Below are 20209 nucleotides of genomic sequence, written 5' to 3'. Positions count from 1 at the left end.
TAAGAAGTTTGCAGAGTGGGTGCAATCAATGTATAATGACCCCAATGCAATATAATTGGTGAATGGGCACCTCACAGAAGAGGTTAGAAATCATAGAAGACTCAGATGGCTCTGGGTTTGTCCCCCCCCCCCATAGGTGAATAGACTAGTGAGACTGCAGTGCAGCACTTCACGGAAGGTGTTGCACTCTTGAGTGTGTTGTCCTGTGGCTGAGATGTTAAACCGAGGTCCTATCTGCTTGAGTTGGTGGTAACTCAGGTGGATGTTAAAGATCCCATGGCATCTACTGAAAATAGTAGGGGCAGGTCTTCTATACCCTGGCCAAATTTCTTTCAGTAGTATAAATACCACCTCAGGTCTCTGCTGAAAAAAGGTCCTTAAGCTAAGCCTATAGTGAGATTAAACTAGATAAAAAAGGATAAATAAAAAAACAAAAATAATAAAAAGGATGCCATTATCTCCTAGCCTAGTTATGCTTATTATAGATATCCTAACAAAAAGAGTCAAAGAGGACTTCCAAGATCATTTAAAAAAAGATAGGGAAAGAAAATACAGAGTGGCAGAAATCACAATAGGCCACATAGATACATTTAAGATGACAGATGGACTGGCATACAACATTAAGAAAACAGCTGATGTCAGAGCTGAACTTAACCATAGGGAAAGGCTGGATGAAAGCTAAACCAGGTGCAAAATACCTAGGACTAGCAATATGGGTGAAAGTAGTGAAAACAGTAAGGGCGAAGTAAAACAGCTGAAAAAGACTAGAGAAGATAGAAGGAAAAAAAAACACATTGGCAGAAGGGATCAATATAGTGAAAATGAAGATGAGCCCAAAAGTAAATTACAAGTTGGGGTATGTCACAATGGTGAAGAAAAAGATAAGCAAGAAGAAAATGTGACAGAATTATACAGAGTGATGACTAAGCCAGGCCAATGGCAAAAAAAAGATATAGATTAGAAAAAAAGAGAAAGATGAGTGCACTGACCTTTGAAACACATATTTTAAGCATGTAATGCATGTTAGTGGCTAAGGGAAGTAAGAAAATAATGTGTGCAGTAAAACAGGCTCAAGGGCTACAAGGGTGGAAGACAAAAATGTGGGGCATCACTGTAAAAACATTTTAAGAGACTAGTGGAGGCAAACTGTAAAATAAAAATAAAATAAATAAAATGAGACTTGGAAATGGAAAGAAAAATATGGGACAGAAGAGAATGGAAGAAAGTAAGGGAAGATGGAGGGGGATGGCTGAAAAAATAGTCTGAACAAAGAAGATGAATGGGAAATTATATGTAAAGTGAATTGTGAAAATAGTTAAGGGGGAAAGGGAAAGAAGAAATAATAAAAAGATTGGGAGTAGCATATAAGTAGAGAAATAAAGGGACATTAAAATAAGGTACCACTAAGGAAATAGGAAAGCTGGAAAAGGAAGGGAAGAAAATGGATGATGTATGTATATATGGAAAGAGATGAAGATAAGAAATAGGTGGAAAGGAGAAGGATGATTGAAGCAGCAGGACAAAAGGAAGGACATAGCGAAGGTGGCAAACTCATTAAAATTGTTTAACCAGCTTGGAATCAACAACTCAGTACTATACATAAGTGGTAATAGAAACGACATATCAAATAGATTACACAAGGAAAAACAAAACAGATGAACCAGATGTGTGGATGCGAAGAGAGTAAGATTAGTAAACATAGTATGGGAAGAGTTAAGAGCTACAAAACAGGTGACAGAGGAGACCTTTAGTATCAAAGAGTGCAATACGGACACTCTGAGAAAGATAACTGAAGAACTAAAAATAAGAGGGGGATGAGAGGCTGGAAAGTGATGAAAACTGGTAAAAGAATAACTAAGATATGAAATTAAACTTAGGAATAGTGAAAGGAAAGGAAGGAAGGGGGAAGCACAAGCAAAAGTGGACAGGATGGTAGAGTGAAAAAGTAGAACCTAGGGCAAAGACTTGGGGAAAACAGAAGTGAGCGCTGGCAAGACAGAAAAGAAGGTACAAAGAGAGGGTATGCATATATAAAATTAAATTCAGTACAATAATGAAAAACAAATAGTTTGTACCTGGTATCCATATCAAGTGCATCAATGGCATTTACTATATGAATAAAATCCAAACAAAATTATACAAAAAGTATCCATTTGTTCTTAAATAAAGGTACAATACAACGATGTGATCTGTTATTTCTGAATAAACCATTTACAATTTTTGTGGCTATGTTCCTGAACTCCAAGCTGATACTCTTAAAAAGCAGCATCATTTATGCATAAGTCAAATGAAGTAAAATATGCAATACGTGCAATACAGTCACATGACAAAGCCTACCTCAGTGTTCAAGAAGTGCTACGACTGGTACAGTAAATTAAGCCTGCAAGAAAATAAATTCAGTTAATCACTAACTAGACTCAGTGATGGCTGGTGACTTCAAATCAAAGGGGGGCTGCAGGAGACAGCTGAATGGGTGGGGTCAATGGGAATGGGTGTGACCAACTAGAAAGGGGAGGAGCTATGCTCAAAAACCACAAAAACTGTAACTTTAATTAAATACACTGCCCTGGGTGCCAAACCATCATTATGAGAGTCCAATCAAGAAAAAATGAAGTGTAGAAAAAAAATTTTCAATGCATTGATTGCATGACAGCTTACTTAATATCTAGATGGAAACAAAAAGGCTGTGAGGCATGAAAAAATAAATAACTTTTTAAATACATTACTGGAATGCAAGTCAAAAGTGCTGTGGTGATGCAGCAGTAGCGTTGTTGCCTCACAGCAAGAGGTTCTCCCGTTCGATTCTTGGCTGCAGCGCGGGGTGTGCCTTCTGTGTGGAGTCTGCATGTCCTCCCCGTGGTTGGGTGAGGTTCGAAAGGCATGAGTAAATGGGCATGCCTTCGTTGAAGGTTGGACGTCAAGCTTGCCCCTTAGCATTCAGGAAAATCTACTGCCAATCATTAGCAGACCGGAGTCCCGCTATGGCGACCCCTAACCAGGAAAAGCTGAAAGACAAACAACAACAAGAACTGGAATGCCAGTCAAAATCAACTATAAGAAAAACAAGCAGTACTCAGCTCAAACCACTTCTCCTTGCACTGCAGTTCTAATTATAATTTATATTCAGCTTTATTAAAGTACCAAGTATCATGCTGAAAGTAGCAATCTCTATAATACCCCCACTTGTAAAAATGTTTCTTATCCAAAAAAGACCTGATGCCTGACAACAACTATCTACTTTTTTCATGGGGAAAACATGATCAAAGTAAAAAATGAAAAGCAAACAAGAAACAAGCTCAAGATACATTGCTTAAAGGATTACTGCACAGGTTATGGACCACACACGATAGATTGGGATTCTGTTTAGTTTGCAGGTAAAGCCTGCAAAGATGACTGCAAGTCTCCAACAAATGTAATACGCTTCTTAAAATGATGTAATTCTGTCCTTTATTACAAATACTGTCATATGCATTTCAATACCCAAAGCTTATACGTTATCTAGTTATGTAAGTATTCTCTGCATGGCAACAACAGAAAGGCTTTCAATGTTGGCAATTCTTTAACAGTATGCTTATTAAAGCTTACTTGCATCTTACAATCTCAGACAAGCTTACCCAATGGTCATTAAAGCATTGCTACTTAAACAGAGCAACAGGCACTTTCTGAATAATAATAAGCATAAATCAACAGTAAAAAAATATGACAGAAACCAGAACATTTTGCAAAATCAAGGACAGATAAAAAGCCACTGTAGTACTTGTGTCTACCTTGGATGGGGAATATTCTGCACATTTATACTGCATAACTGCTCCTTGCCTTGCTTGGACACATCCAGAGTCACTACATGGGGGAGTGGGGTGCAACAAGTATGTCACAATTTGAAATGTCTCTGGCAGACTGTGATGGCCCTGACACATTTGTCATACCTCTCAACCTCAGAGCAAGAAATCTGGACAAAGCCATGCATAGAAGTGGGACAAAGGCCCAAAAATAAGGACAATTTTTTAAATATTGCTCTGATAAACTTAGAAAGATAATAGAATAGTAAGTCTTGCATTAGTATGAATTTTCTGAAGGGTATGAAATCTGAAACTGAAATGTCTGTCATTATTTTCTAACTTCAGCCTTTAATGATTTGCCACTAATTTGCCAAAAAAAACACAATTGTATGAAAAACGGACCAAAAATGTGATGCAAAAATATAAAAGAGCCACACAATACAGCTGGGAACCTGTCAAAGAAGGGACACTTTTTTAATATTAGTACTGCTAACTTGCGCAGCTGACAAAATAAAAGAATCTGCATGCATTTCTGAAATACAATTAATCTATAACTCTGATTATTACAGTTATTTATTAATTGTAAACCCTCCACATTTTCTTCCAAAATTGCCATTTTACAAAGGGATTATTAGGGGAAGAGCAACATTTTGAGCCAAAATCAGGGACAGTTGAGAGGTTTGGATATGCCTAATTCTATAAAGCAATTTATTTGCATGTACCTCTCGACCTGTTAATGCAGGAAATCTGGACAAGGCCAAATGAATTGGGGGAACATATAAACAGTACTAAAAATTGCTCTTGTATAAACTGAGACAAGTTGATAGAATAGCAGGTCTTGCTTTAGCATGCATTTTTCTGAAGGATATGAAGTCTGAAACTAGGTGTCTGTCATTATTTAGTGACTTAATTCCTAAATGATTTGCCAGAAAACCACAAATTTTATGAGGAACAAACCAAAAATAAGAAGCAAAAATCTGGACAGTTGAGAGGTATAGTTCAGCCGGGGCTGTCTTTGAGTTTGCCACCCTTTACCCCTCACAAAATCATGGTCGAATGGAGCCTCCCCCTGCAGCCATTCCAATGAACCATTACTTGGCTACTTCACCCCATTTACCAAAAACACTAGCGCGCATACTGCTTTACTTCTGCGATGATTTGGACTTAATTTGAAAGTTTTATTTTGCATTTTACAGCACAAACACTACTAGATATCTGCTAAACAAAGCAATGCAGTCTTACAATGAAAACAGATTTAGCATTAAAACGCCTCTGCCCTTGAAACTCACATTAATTGAAACAGCATTGAAACCCACATTCAAAGAAAATGCATTTTGCCAGTGGCAGATAAAGATTAACTTTGGGTTTGGGCTGTTTTCAAATCACAGGCTCCTTGCACACAGAACATACACATGCTCTTTCATACACCTTCCTGATTGTATTAAATTATATTCCTTGTACAATACAGTACAGTTTTAGAGGGTGTTTTAAATTTATTGTTTTGAACATTTTTCTAGTAAACAATGAAACAAAATGCATGCACCAATAATGACAAAACTGCCCAGTTCAGAACATTGCCATCATACAAGTCTACTCAAACTTCTACAGTCCACCAATATCAGTAAATATGCACAATCTCTTTAGAAGTAAATGTCATCTAAATAATTCCACAGTAAAGAAATCTGTAACTAATGAAAAGGTTGCTGCTAGCTAACAACTTTATATTTCTTTGTTTCATCTACAAATAAAGTGCCTGTTGCCCTTGAGGAATAAATTGCCTATGCTACACTAAACAAATGATAAGCTAGTAATATTGCAATAGGGAATGGATGGCAAACTGATAACAGGTTCATAGTTATTAGGTATCTTCGCCAAAAAGGAGTGCAGCATCCACCCCTTTGCAACACAGTACAGTATCAGCAATGCATAGACCTACTGTGGGAGTAGAACCCACAGCCTTTTGCATCAAAAGCAAGTACACTACCTGTTATTGCTATTAACAATGCAAGCAGACTCAGCATAAGCAGCACTAAACTTCTGCTCCCCTGCGGCTCTCAGCTCTTTGTAAAATCTACTCAACACTCAGCTGTATCTCTAAACTTTGCAGCCCAAGAAATCTGAAAAAAAGCCAAAATATATTGGGGTTCATAGGTTCATAGGTAGGTACTCGGCTATCGGCCCAAGTGCCTATGTAAGCCTAGCCAAAAAGGTTCCCTGGCTTATGCCACCCAAGAAAGTTATTTTCCTGTGCCACTGTCGAGCAGAGGCACAGAAGTGATCCCCAGGGTGTATTTCCTATTTTCCATCCACTCATCAAGATTTTTCTTGAAGAGTGCTAATGAAGAACTTTGCTTGACATAGATGGGTAGCCTGTTCCAGAGTATCAGAAGTCTCTAGGACAGGAATCTATTCCTCCAGCATGTCCTGTTTATTGTCGTGACAAGGTTTAGGTCCCTAGAGCATGTAGCTCGGAGGGATTGGGATTTCTTTAGGTGTAGCACGTCCAACAGCTCTGGGTTAGACATAGCTTTATATGTTAGGCAGAGATCACCACAGAGTAGGTGATATGCTATGGAGTAAAGCTGGAGTTTTTTGAGACGGTCAGTGTAGGGCATTTGTTTGAGGCCAGAAATTCACTTTGTGAGGTACTTCTGTGGCCTTTCCAGCTGCTGCAGATGTCTTGTGAGGTACATTCCAAAAGGGACGTTGTACTCTATAATGGGTCTAATGAGTGTCAAGTAGAGGGGAAAAATGACCTATTTTTCCTGGATGAGAACCCTTTTATGATGAGGTGTGCCACGTAGAAGGACTTTCTGACTACTGTGGCAATGTGGCTATCAAAGAAGAGACTACTGTCCACCTGGGTCCCAAGGTCTCTTATCACACATTCAGTGTTAAACCTATCAGTTAACTATAGAAGGTACTTTGGTGGGTAGTTGAAAGGACGCTCCTTAGACAGGACAGTCAGTAGCCTACCCTCTAGCCTGTACACCCTTCTCAGATCCTTTTAAAGCTCTTTTAATTCTAGTCTCACCGTTTACCCTACAACGGACCTCTCCCTCTTACTATCTTTATTGTACTATTGGTTTTGTCCACTAGGTGGCACCCTTACCTTGTTCTACCTCCCTCTATCATCCCCACTATTTCCTAACATAACATAGCAGACTAGCCTTTGTTTTCCTAGTCTTGCCAATATCTTAACTCACTCTTAATCTTCCTATACTACCTTAGCTTTTTAGCCCACTTTATACCTTTACATTCTCACTTCCAACTACAACCTGTGCCAGATCTTATCCCTTTACCTACACGTAGTATAATTTAGGACCTTCATGTCCTATTAGTGTTACTTATTATCCCACCTTTTAACCTCAAACCCTCTACACTTAGCACCCACCTATCCTCATACTAACTATCCTCCCACTGAGCCCAATCTCTTCCCCTTACCTATTACCTTACTTACCCTTTAAAAGCTTCTTTCACTGATTGTTTCTTCTCCTATCGCTTCTTTCCTTCTCTTGTCTCTACCCGCTCTGTTCGGTCTGCGGGCTGACTCCGCTCCCCTACCCTACCCCCAATTCCCACCCACCCCAAGGGCCCTAGACTTATAGCTCCTAGCCACACCCTCTTTCCAACACCAACCAATAAAACAGATCTATCACTCTCACCCACTACACACACCCTTCTCCCACAAAACCAAACACAAACTCAGACTTAAAGCAACATAACCTTCTCATATATCTCTAATTCACTTCTTATCAGTTCTACCTATTTCTCTTTTAATTCCCATTAACACACCAAGCATTATGCTCACATTAGCTAAATATACTACTACCAAAGCTCTTCTCTTTTCTACTCTCATATTTTTTTTCACCTCATCTTATCTCTTAACCTCACTTACACATCAAACTTGTTCTCAACTTCACTATCCTTATAAACAAACAACTATTCAACCACCTAATACCCCACACCAGCACATAAATATAACTTCTACACCAAGCTACCTTAATTCAAAGTACCACAGACTAGCCCACATTAAATATAATTACACAATAAACAGGAAAGTTCTATATCTAATCAGTAGTACTCAAAATCCTTTACTTAGACTGAAAAGGCTATCCTTAAAATATGGAGATATCCACCTTAATCCAGGCCCAGACAATGTATATACCTCCAACTCTCAAACTCCACATCCCACCACCTCACTGTCCCCTACCAAACTTCCCAACACACTCCTAGTTGCTCATCTCAATATCCGGAGCTTAAATAATAAAGTCGCCCAGCTCCATGCACTCCTGGATATATATTCCTTTGACATCCTCTGCCTAACTGAAACATGGTTGAAACCTGGAACCCATGATAATGAAATCACACCTCCAGGCTATAATATACTGAGATGTGACCACAACAGAAGAAAGGGAGGAGGAGTAGCAATCCTATTCAAAGAAGGTTTAGTAATCACCTCTTCACCCTCCAACCCTCCTTTGGAAAATAATGCTGAAATACTCATATCTAAAATACAGATCAATTCTAACAAATCCATAAATATTATCTGTGTCTAGTTACCTCCTGGGAATAACATCACTACACTAGAGAATATACTTTGCTGGGTTAAATCATCCTTCCCTCAAGAAACAATAATCCTAGGAGACTTCAATATTGATTGGAAGATCATCAATACTGACCATCCTACTTCCCATATTAACCTTCATGGTTTCTCTCAAACTATCACCACCCCCACTAGAATTAACAAACCAAATAATATCTCAGACTGGATTCTTATAAATAACTTTCAACAAACTTATAAAGTAGGGACCCTCCCAAACGATGTAAGTGACCATTCTCTCACCTACATAATTAGGGAAAAAAATGATATTACCCAACCCACTATATTCCGCTCAAGTCGAAGCAACAAACAATTTAACATACAACTATTCCAAAGTGAACTTACTGCTTGTAATTGGTCTTCCCTAAGAACACTACCACTTGAAGATGCTGTCAAATACTTCAACTCTAAATTCCTAACTATCCTAGACCACCATGCACCTAAGCGTACCATTCGAATTAGATCAAAACCAGCTTCTTGGCTATTTAAAGAAACCAGGCAAAAAATCTTACTCAGAAACAAAACTTGGGATAGGTGGCGAACTACCAAACTTACAGCAGACCAAACAAATTTTTAAACAACTGAGAAACTCAACAAAAAAGCAATACTCTCAGATAAAAAAAACTTCTACTATAAAATGCAGAAAACACAGCAATATAATCCACAGAAATTTTGGGCTAATATCAACAGACTCATGAACCCTGGACACTCCAGTACACCAAGTCCAACAGATACTAATCTCAAAACCCCAAGCGAAATCGCCAATACATTTAACTCATTCTTTACTGAGACCATACAATCCCTGGCCAGCCAGCTATCCCTTGACAACTCTAGCTTTCTCATGTCCAATAATAGCCCTATTCCCAATTTCAAATTACAACCCATCTCTACCAAATTTATCCTCAAACTCATCCAAAAACTGAAGCCTTGTACTCCTTCTTCTGACCAGATCCCAGCTGAATATTTGCAAAAAGCAGCTACAGCTGTAGCCGATCCTATATCAATTCTTATAAATAGAACCATAAATGAAGCAACCATCCCAGACATATGGAAAATTTCTCACATCATACCTCTACATAAAGGAGGTAACTCAACCGACTACTCCAACTACCGACCAATAGCTTTATTATCTCCATTAGCTAAAATCATGGAAAAATGCATTCATCACCAGCTACTGAACCATTTAATTCAGCATAACTTACTAGCCAATACCCAACATGGTTTTAGACCATTCCACCACACCACTACAGCCCTTCTTTCCTTCACTGACTCTATCAACAGAAACCGCAACAATAATACTATCTCCTCAGCTCTCTTCTTAGATCTTTCAAAAGCTTTTGACATGGTTAACCACCCTTTGCTTTTAAATATACTCAAGTCACTTTCTTTTGACTCACTAGCTATGCAATGGTTCTCCTCCTACCTCAGCAATAGGCAGCAAGCGGTACTCTGGGAAAATAACCTTTCATCCCTCCTGCCTGTCACTTTGGGTGTCCCCCAGGGATCAATTCTAGGCCCGCTACTTTTCTCCATTTTTATAAATGATCTGCATTTAGCTATTCCACAAGCTACTTCCATACAATATGCAGGTGATTCTACACTCATCTGCACAGCTAAATCTTCTTCTGAACTACAATCCATAACTCAGAAGGTGTTTAACACAGTAGAGTCTTGGTTTTTAAAGTGCTGTCTCCTCTTGAATCCCAAAAAAACAAACTCTTACTCTTCTCTCCTACCCGCAAGTCTACACCAATTGACTTCTCAGTCATCTCAAACAATGGTATCCTCATTTCACCAGAATCCTACACTAAACTCCTTGGAATTACAATAGATAACCTTAACTTTGACATTCACATTAATAACACTATAAAAAAAGTTAACAGAAGACTGGGCTCCCTATATAGGATCAGACCCTTCCTAACCTCTACAACTAGAACTACTATTGCCCAATCTCTTCTAATCTCCATACTGTTCTATGCCTCACCAATCTACACTAACCTAACTAAAAGCAATTTGCTCAAACTAGCAAGCTCCTATAATAACATTGCCCGTTTTGTCTCTGGTAACCCCTTCAGAACCCATCACTGTCACAACAACTTGACTGGCTTGAACTACAGAATCAGCTTCAATTTAACCAACTAACCATAGCCCATAAGATCCTTTATGATCCAAACAAAACCCCAATTCTCTCCAACCTTATAACCCCCTATAAAAATCTCAATACCTTACGCTCTTCGAATAAACTATTAGTTAGCATAAACATGTCCAACAACTTCTCAGGTGACTCACTCTTTTCGAACACAGTTGGCAAAAACTGGAACCTTCTGCCTAGTGAACTTACATTACCTCCTTCCCCATACCTCTTCAAACAAAAACTCAAATTACACCTTAAAACACACTGGCTATGCCCTTGTAGTAACCCTGACTAGATTTTCACCTCTATTTATAACACTTCCTTATGTATAAGACTTCCTTGTCTATATACTAATCAAGATATGATTGTTTAGCTGAAACGAAAAGTTAACAGTAAAACTACTGTAACATCTAACTATTTTTCTCATCTGAAAAGTCTCATCCAATTTTCTGTTTTTTGTCATTTTATGTACAACATAACATATTTGATTTAATTGCTGTTTGCTATTTTACTGTTATTTACTACCTAGTTAAGTACTATTTGTAAGCTAATTTATGGTAATCTTTAACCTTGTTATAACTGTGGTTAGTTTGGAGCTTTTCTCCCCGGGCTTCTACTTTAAATGGACATATATCCAGTTAGACTAGCCCGGTCAACAAATGCAAAATAAAATAAAAATAAATAAAATAAGAACTGAAGCCTTGTACTCCTTCTGCTGACCAGATCCCAGCTGAATATTTGCAAAACGCAGCTACAGCTGTAGCCGATCCTATATCAATTCTTATAAATAGAACCATAAATGAAGCAACCATCCCAGACATATGGAAAATTTCTCACATCATTCCTCTACATAAAGGAGGTAACTCAACCGACTACTCCAACTACCGACCAATAGCTTTATTATCCCCATTAGCTAAAATCATGGAAAAATGCATTCATCACCAGCTACTGAACCATTTAATTCAGCATAACTTACTAGCCAACACCCAACATGGTTTTAGACCATTCCACCACACCACTACAGCCCTTCTTTCCTTCACTGACTCTATCAACAGAAACCGCAACAATAATACTCTCTCCTCAGCTCTCTTCTTAGATCTTTCAAAAGCTTTTGACATGGTTAACCACCCTTTGCTTTTAAATATACTCAAGTCACTTTCTTTTGACTCACTTGCTATGCAATGGTTCTCCTCCTACCTCAGCAATAGGCAGCAAGCGGTGCTCTGGGAAAATAACCTTTCATCCCTCCTGCCTGTCACATTGGGTGTCCCCCAGGGATCAATTCTAGGCCCGCTACTTTTCTCCATTTTTATAAATTATCTGCATTTAGCTATTCCACAAGCTACTTACATACAATATGCAGATGATTCTACACTCATCTGCACAGCTAAATCTTCTTCTGAACTACAATCCATAACTCAGAAGGTATTTAACATAGTATAGTCTTGGTTTTTAAAGCACTGTCTCCTCTTGAATCCCAAAAAAAAAACAAACTCTTACTCTTCTTTCCTACCCGCAAGTCTACACCAATTGACTTCTCAGTCATCTCAAACAATGGTATCCTCATTTCACCAGAATCCTACACTAAACTCCTTGGAATTACAATAGATAACAACCTTAACTTTGACATTCACATTAACAACACTTTAAAAAAAAGTTAACAGAAGACTGGGCTCCCTATATAGGATCAGACCCTTCCTAACCTCTAAAACTAGAACTACTATTGCCCAATCTCTTCTAATCTCCATACTGTTCTATGCCTCACCAATCTACACTAACCTAACTAAAAGCAATTTGTTCAAACTAGCAAGCTCCTATAATAACATCGCCCGTTTTGTCTCTGGTAACCCCTTCAGAACCCATCACTGTCATAACAACTTGACTGGCTTGAACTACAGAATCAGCTTCAGTTTAACCAACTAACCATAGCCCATACGATCCTTTATGATCCAAACAAAACCCAAATTCTCTCCAACCTTATAACCCCCTATAAAAATCTCAATACCTTACGCTCTTCGAATAAACTATTAGTTAGCATAAACATGTCCAACAACTTCTCAGGTGACTCACTCTTTTCGAACACAGTTGGCAAAAACTGGAAACTTCTGCCTAGTGAACTTACATTACTTCCTTCCCCATACCTCTTCAAACAAAAACTCAAATTACACCTTAAAACACACTGGCTATGCCCTTGTAGTAACCCTGACTAGATTTTCACCTCTATTTATAACACTTCCTTATGTATAAGACTTCCTTGTCTATATACTAATCATGATATGATTGTTTAGCTGAAACAAAAAGTTAACAGTAAAACTACTGTAACATCTATTTTTCTCATCTGAAAAGTCTCATCCAATTTTCTGTTTTTTGTCATTTTATGTACAACATAACATATTTGATTTAATTGCTATTTGCTATTTTACTGTTATTTACTACCTAGTTAAGTACTATTTGTAAGCTAATTTATGGTAATCTTTAACCTTGTTATAACTGTGGTTAGTTTGGAGCTTTTCTCCCCAGGCCTCTACTTTAAATGGACATATATCCAGTTAGACTAGCCCAGTCAACAAATGCAAAATAAAATAAAAATAAATAAAATAAGTAGATTGCGGCCTATCAATTCACAATGTGTAATGAAACAGCAAACTAAATAAACCTATGTTATGACATCAGGAAGCAGGACATTAAAAATGCCTTGGCAGTTCACATTAACAATAATGAGGGACACAATTTTAAGTTCACAGTTTTAGAGCAGGTATCAATGGGGGATGGGGGGGTCCAGTTAATGACTTCTTGGAGTTTTATGAATTAAGGTGGCAGATGAGGACTAATGCTACTGAATATCCAGGCCTTAATAGTAACATTTCCATCAGCCCTATACTTAGACTAAGGGCTGAAGGATATATGTGAATAATATGCAGTTCATAATATATATTTATTTATAAGTAAATATTTATATAATTTATAATGAAATGTTTTCTGTGAGTTTACACATATGTTTTTAACAGATTATGTATTTTATATATTATATATTTTAAATATTTCATATGTATTTCAAGGTATGCATCTATTGTATACGTGTTTAGAGACTACACCTTTAAGCTGATTGCTAATTAACATTTTTGTAAGCAAGATTGCTATATAAGTTGGGTCAGTCACTGTTCATTTGTGATTGTTTTATTCTGATGAAGTTTTTAATTCTAAAAAAACAAAAGCGCTCAATAAATACTGGTTTGTGGATCCTGGCTTGCTTCTTCTAATATTGGTTTATTTAGATTGCTGCCTATGTGGTAGTTCATGGGTACAGAGTTTTTAACAAAGGGGATGACACTGCACTTTTTGGCATTTAGCTTGAGGCCATGGCTCTGACATCAGGCATCTGTCTCAGTGAGGCCCTTCTATAGGATGTTCACATCCTTTGGGGACTTGACTATGGCTCCTAGTTTGCAGTCATCTGCGAACTTTGTTAGCCAGAGGCCTTCTGTGTTAGTCTGTACTTCACAGAAGTAGATACTAACCAGGAAAGGTCCCAGGACTGAACCCTATGGTACTTCACTTGTGACTGGTTTGAGGTTAGATTTGTAGTCTGCAACTTTTACAGTGCGGGTTCTGTCAGTGAGCCAGTTGGCAATCCATCTTGTGACATAGGGATTTATACTGAGTTTAGTGAGTTTAGCTATAATTCCAGAATGGGGGATGGTGTCGAAAGCCTTGGCGAGGTCAAGATAGGCTGTGTGAACCACCTTACCCTCATCTACGGTTTTGGTGACTGCCTCAAAGAAGTCAATCAGGTTCAGGAGGCATGATCTGTAGTTCACAAACCTGAACTGGGTGGGCTCTAGAGTTTGGAGGTTACCAATGTCTTCGTTTATGAGTTCCATGATGATACGTTCCATGGCATTGCAGACCAGGCTAGTCAGGCTAATAGGGCGATAGTTCCCGGGATCAGTGGTGACTCCCCCTTTGTGGAGTGGGATAACTGTTGCTGTGTGCCATTCAGTGGACACAAAGCCTGATGCAAGGCTATTAATGACCATGGTGCTTAGGTGGGGAGCCAGTTCGTTCTGAAGTTCGTGCCGGTCCCATGGATGCTGTGTTTTTGGCTTTAGAGAGTGCAGCTTTTACATGCGTAGTTGTGATTACAGGGACTCTGAATTCTTCCTGTATAGATATGGGCCCTTTAGGGGGTGAGGGGGGGTAAAGTTAGCACTGAACCTATCTGCCAGGATGTTGGCAATATCAGTTGGTTCTGTAATTTTCATGCAGTTGCGCTGTAACTCAGAGCAGATCTGGGTGTTGCCATTGAGATTATTGACATAGCTATAGAATGCTTTGTGGTTGTCCTTAGAATTAGTGGTAATTTTATTTTCGTAGCTAGCTTTGGAAGATCTTATAAGGGATCTCAGCTTCTTACTGAGGCTGACTAGGGAGCTCCTCCACTCATGGGATTTTACTCTCTTTTGCAACAGTTTCCCCAACAAAACCAAGACGCTATCCTCCAGAAAAAGGAAGCCAATCTGGTGGTCCCCTGCCATTAACAAACTCTACAACAGAAGGAAGAAACTGTTGCAAAAGAGAGTAAAAACACAAGAATGGAGGAACTCCCTGATGAACCTCGGTAAGAAGCTAAGATCCCTCATAAAATACTCCAAAGTGAACTTTGAAAGAAAAATTGCAACAGATTCCAAAGACAACCACAAGGCTTTCTTTAGCTATGTCAAGAATGTCAATGGCAACACCCAGATCTGCACTGAGCTACAGCAGAATGGCACAAAATATACAGAGCCAACTGATATTGCCAACATCTTGGCAGATAGGTTCAGTGCTAACTTTACTCCCCTCTCACCCCCACAAACTGCCAATAACTATACCATATGATTGTACAGCCTCATTAATCACAAACACGCAGGTAAAAATGGCACTCTCTAAAGCCAAAAACACAGTGTCCATGGGACAGGACCACATCCCAGGCTGTGTCTTAAACAAACTCCAAAATGAACTACCCCACACCTAAACTCCTTGTTCAATTACAGCCGCACCACAGGCTATGTGCCTACTGAATGGCACACAGCAACTGTTATCCCACTCCACAAGGGAGGAACCACCACAGACCCCGGGAACTATTGCCCTATTAGTCTGACAAGCCTGGTCTGCAAGGTCATGGAGTGCATCATCATGAACTCATAAACAAAGACATTGGTAACCTCCAAACTTTGAATGCTACCCAATTCAGATTTGTAAAGGGTAGATCATGTCTCCTAAACCTGGTAGACTTCTTTGAAACAGTTACCAAGGCCATAGACAAGGGCAAGGTGGTCCACACAGCCTACCTGGACCTTGCTAAAGCCTTCGATACCATCCCCCATTCAGGAATCATAGATAAAGTCACCAACCTAAACATAAACCCTTACGTCACAAGATGGGTGGCCAACTGGCTCATGGACAGAACCCATTAAGTGAGAGTTGCAGACTCCAGATCCAACTCCAAACCAGTGACAAGTGGAGTGCCCCAGGGTTCAGTCTTGGGACCTCTCCTGTTCAGTATATACTTCTCCAAAGTGCAAGCAAACACTGAGGGTCTATGGCCAACCAAGTTTGCAGATGACTGCAAACTGGGTGCCATAATTGATTCCTCTGCCGATGTAGACATCCTGAAAAAGGGCCTCACCAAGACAGATACCTGGAGCCAGAACCATTGCCTCAAGCTAAATGCCAAAAAATGCATTGTCATCCCCTTTGGTAAAAACACGGTACCCATGAATTACCAAATAGGGGGAAGTTCACTTAACACAGAAAGTGTGATAAGAGACCTTGGGACCCAAGTGGATAGTCACCACTCCTTTGATAATCATATTGCCACAGTGGTCAGAAAATCTTTCTACGTGGTCCACCTAATCACAAAAGGGTTTGCATCTAGAAAAAAGGAAGTCATTGTCCCCCTCTACTCATCACTTATTAGACCCCTCATTGAGTACAATGCCCCATTTGGGATGTACCTCACAAGACACCTACAACAACTGGAGAGGCCCCAGAAGTACCTCACCAAGAGGATTGCTGACCTCAAATAGTTGCCCTATGCTGACCAGATCAAGAAACTCCAACTCTACTCGGTCGCATACCGCTTACACTGGGGAGATCTCTGTCTGTCATACAAAGCTATGTCAAACCCAGATTTGATGGACATGCTCCACTTAAAGAAATCCCAATCTCCCCGAGCTACATGTAACACGCTCTAGGGACCTAAACCTCACCACAACATAAATAGGACATGCTGGAGGGATACATTCTTGTCCCAGAGACTTCCCATGCTCTGGAACATAATACCCATCTACATCAAACAGAGCTCATCATTAGCACTCTTCAAGAAAAACCTTGATGAGTGGATGGGTAATAGAAAATTCACCCCTGGGATCACGTCTGTGGCTCTACACAATAGAGGGGCAGGAATTTAATCTACATGGGTGGTGAAAGCCAAGACACTTCTGGCTAGGCTTACTTATGCCCTCGGGCCGATAGCCTAGTACCCACTTATGAACCCAGCTATGAACCTATAAGCATTTACAGTATAGTGTTTTGGGGCAGCTAAACAATGGCCACCCATATGTATCATAAATGGGGTAGAAAAGGGCTGGATAAGAAGCTGGAAAGGGGGCTAGAAGCAAACAGGTGATCACAGATGGAAAATGTTGAACAGAAGATCACAGAAAGAAAATGCATATGAAAGTGCAAGGTAGGGGAATCAAGATGGCATTTTTTCTGAGGAAAAAGCCCTTCTAACATAGATGGGGATTAGAATGGATGGCAGGAAAATAGGGGAAGGAATGAGGGGATAGATGAGTGTGCAAAGCAAACAGACAAATTGGGGTGGATGTTCATACACTAAGGTGGGTCATGGAATGGATGGAGACATATGGGGGGGCAGTCAAATAGTGATGGGGATGGTGTGACAATGCACAGGGTATGCAGCTGTCCCCAACAGTTAGAGAATATAGATAGTTGGGGACAGGATGGAGTACAAGAATCATCTATTGTGCCACCTGTCCCAGAAGGGAAGTACAATGATCTATCACCAACAGAGGGAACAGTGTGGCTGATAGTATAAGCAGGCTCTCCCTTTGATAGTCCTAATAGTTAGGAAGGGCCAGGAGAGCAAATATGTTATCTGCTGCTTGAGGAGCCCCACCTGTCCAAGTCATATGTTCAGCTCTCCCCTAACCACAGACATCAAGAACTGGGCAAACTGCACCGGGACTGCTACATTCAATAATGATGAGTTATGTGATAGTAAGAGGAAAAAATCCCATCCAGAGAAGCACTCCCAGGACCATCACCCTCCTCACCTAAAGCCTAAACAAGGGTAGACTGTGGTAGAGGCACCTGTTCTACCATGTTTTCCCTCAGGATCTGCAGGGTAGAGACACAATGGGAAAGATGCATAAATGAGTAGTTCATTAACTGCAATGAATGATTGATTATATGACAGGACAGCACATGTGATTAATACCAATCCTGACTTTCTGCCATTCTTCCTTTACTCCAGCAACAATCCACATGATTTAGATACCATTTTGCTTGTGTTGAAAGAGAAAAAGTAACATGAGTAAATTGTGATAGAGTAGTCCATGGTAGCATAACATATACGGCCTAAACCTCACTGCACCTTATCATGCTGCTGAGAAGGCAGGTATGTGTATGGCCCCCGTATATCGACTACACAGGCACAAATATATTAATCTAGAACACACAGTGACAAACCTCATAACATAGTGGTACCTTGAAATGGATCTTTACAATCATTCTCTACAGTATCTCACATAACAAATTTGGAGTAGTAGTGTCTCTGTACTTGGTAAACATAGTTACATGAATCTATTCATCCACTGATGGCTGCATTTACCAACTAACTTGCTTTGTGGAAGGTCTTTTTGTTGGAAGTAGCAATACAGATGATATTTGCATGTAATCCACACATATGAATCATTGGAACTCTCTAAGTGCTGCGCAGGCACATTGGTTATGACCCCCTGTGTTTTGTGCATGTTATTTCAGTTCAAATTATGGTAGCCTGTCTTGCTGACAGACCTCTGGGACTTTGGACCACATGGGGGCTTTATTGCCACATGTGTGCAATCTGTGTCACTGACTGCCTCCAGAAGGTGAGCAGTGTCATAAAAGGCATGCATAGTGGTGTGCTGTCCTCTAGTGTGATGGTGCTCATCCACATGTAGAAGCATAACTTTTTTGGTATTCTTGAGGTTGTTGCCTGTGATACATATAGCATGTACCCTGCTGGTCACTGAAAAGGCTTTCTAGATGAGATACTGACTGCTAAATACCTTGGTCTCCACTGGAATAGTAGGAAGGCCATGCATTCCTGTAGATTCCACATGTGGGCAGTACATTCCCACCAAGCTCCTCAAATGACCAAATCAGCCTGAGCAATGATCAGTAAAATTACAGTTGTTACAGACTACCAGTAATGATTTTGCTGCCACTGTGCACCACACTGCCCTACTGGATAGGAGATGACAACACTTACTATCAGTAAATGCTGTTCTGAAAGGGCTGCTGTAATAGTGAGCATTATCGCTTCCTACAACTCAGGTATTTGTACTGTGCTCTTGTCTTTCACAGTGTCACATAGCATGGTAAGCACAATCTTTCTCAAATGATTATGAATCACAACTGTGTTTTGCTTGAATACACCTACATATAATAACAGTCTCCTTTCCCTATACACCTTCAGCTTCATGTCATTATACAGACACTTACATGCATGTTAAAATGTGTATTTTTTGTTGTTGCATTTTTGCACAGCATGTATCTCTGAATCATTCCCCCCACCTTGGACATTGCCAGTAGGTGTGCAAGTACTCCTTGCACACTACAAAATTCAATTGTAAGTCTCTCCCAATGGTTGCTAATTGTTCTACAAAGGCATCATAGAAAGAACGTCTATGAGGCATATAATTTTATAATTTATGTTTCCATAAGGTATTGTGGGCCATGACATTATAACATATTTGTGTAATAAATACATTTGAACCCCCCAAAAAGGAAAAAAAGAAAGAAGGGTGACAATATATGGCTATTTCTGGCCTTTGTCAGAGGTCATTTACAGAGTGTGCTCACCATATTCCCTTAAAAAAAGAAAGTTATAGTCAGAATATAGTCCTTCTCTGTTATGTATATGTTAGCATCCATTTTGAATGCAGGTTGTCAGACAGAAAAAAAAGCCGCTATGCCATTGGGCCAGTTTTAGTAACGTCACATTTCATGGTAAATGTATATCCAAACATGTTTCATAATCAGTTTGTAGCTTAGTGTGAACTTAACAGCTCTGTTACAATACCATTGGGTAATCTAAGAAATGTAGTGGTTTTGTTAAAATCAAAAAACAGCACACATTCTCCACATTCACCCCCAAAATCTGAGTTGCCATCCTTCTTTATATAAAATCTAATATACCATTTCCTGAATTTCACTCAGAACTAAGGTTTTTCTTATTCAAATAAATGTAAATGCCTCCTTAATAAATGAATCACATAAGACTACCTAAAACAACCCCTTCCCAATTTAAGTTCTTTGTCTTCTATTCCTTCTATCATTTCACACTCCTACCCACCCACTACTTGTCCTCATCTCCCATTTCCTCCCTAAACCTCATTCCTATCTCATCACACTTCTTTTCCC

This window comes from Protopterus annectens, chromosome 2.part1 (assembly GCF_019279795.1).
Source record: "Protopterus annectens isolate FY-2018-M chromosome 2.part1, PAN1.0, whole genome shotgun sequence".
NCBI classification, from domain to species: domain Eukaryota; kingdom Metazoa; phylum Chordata; order Ceratodontiformes; family Protopteridae; genus Protopterus; species Protopterus annectens.
This window is presented reverse-complemented; position numbering follows the sequence as displayed.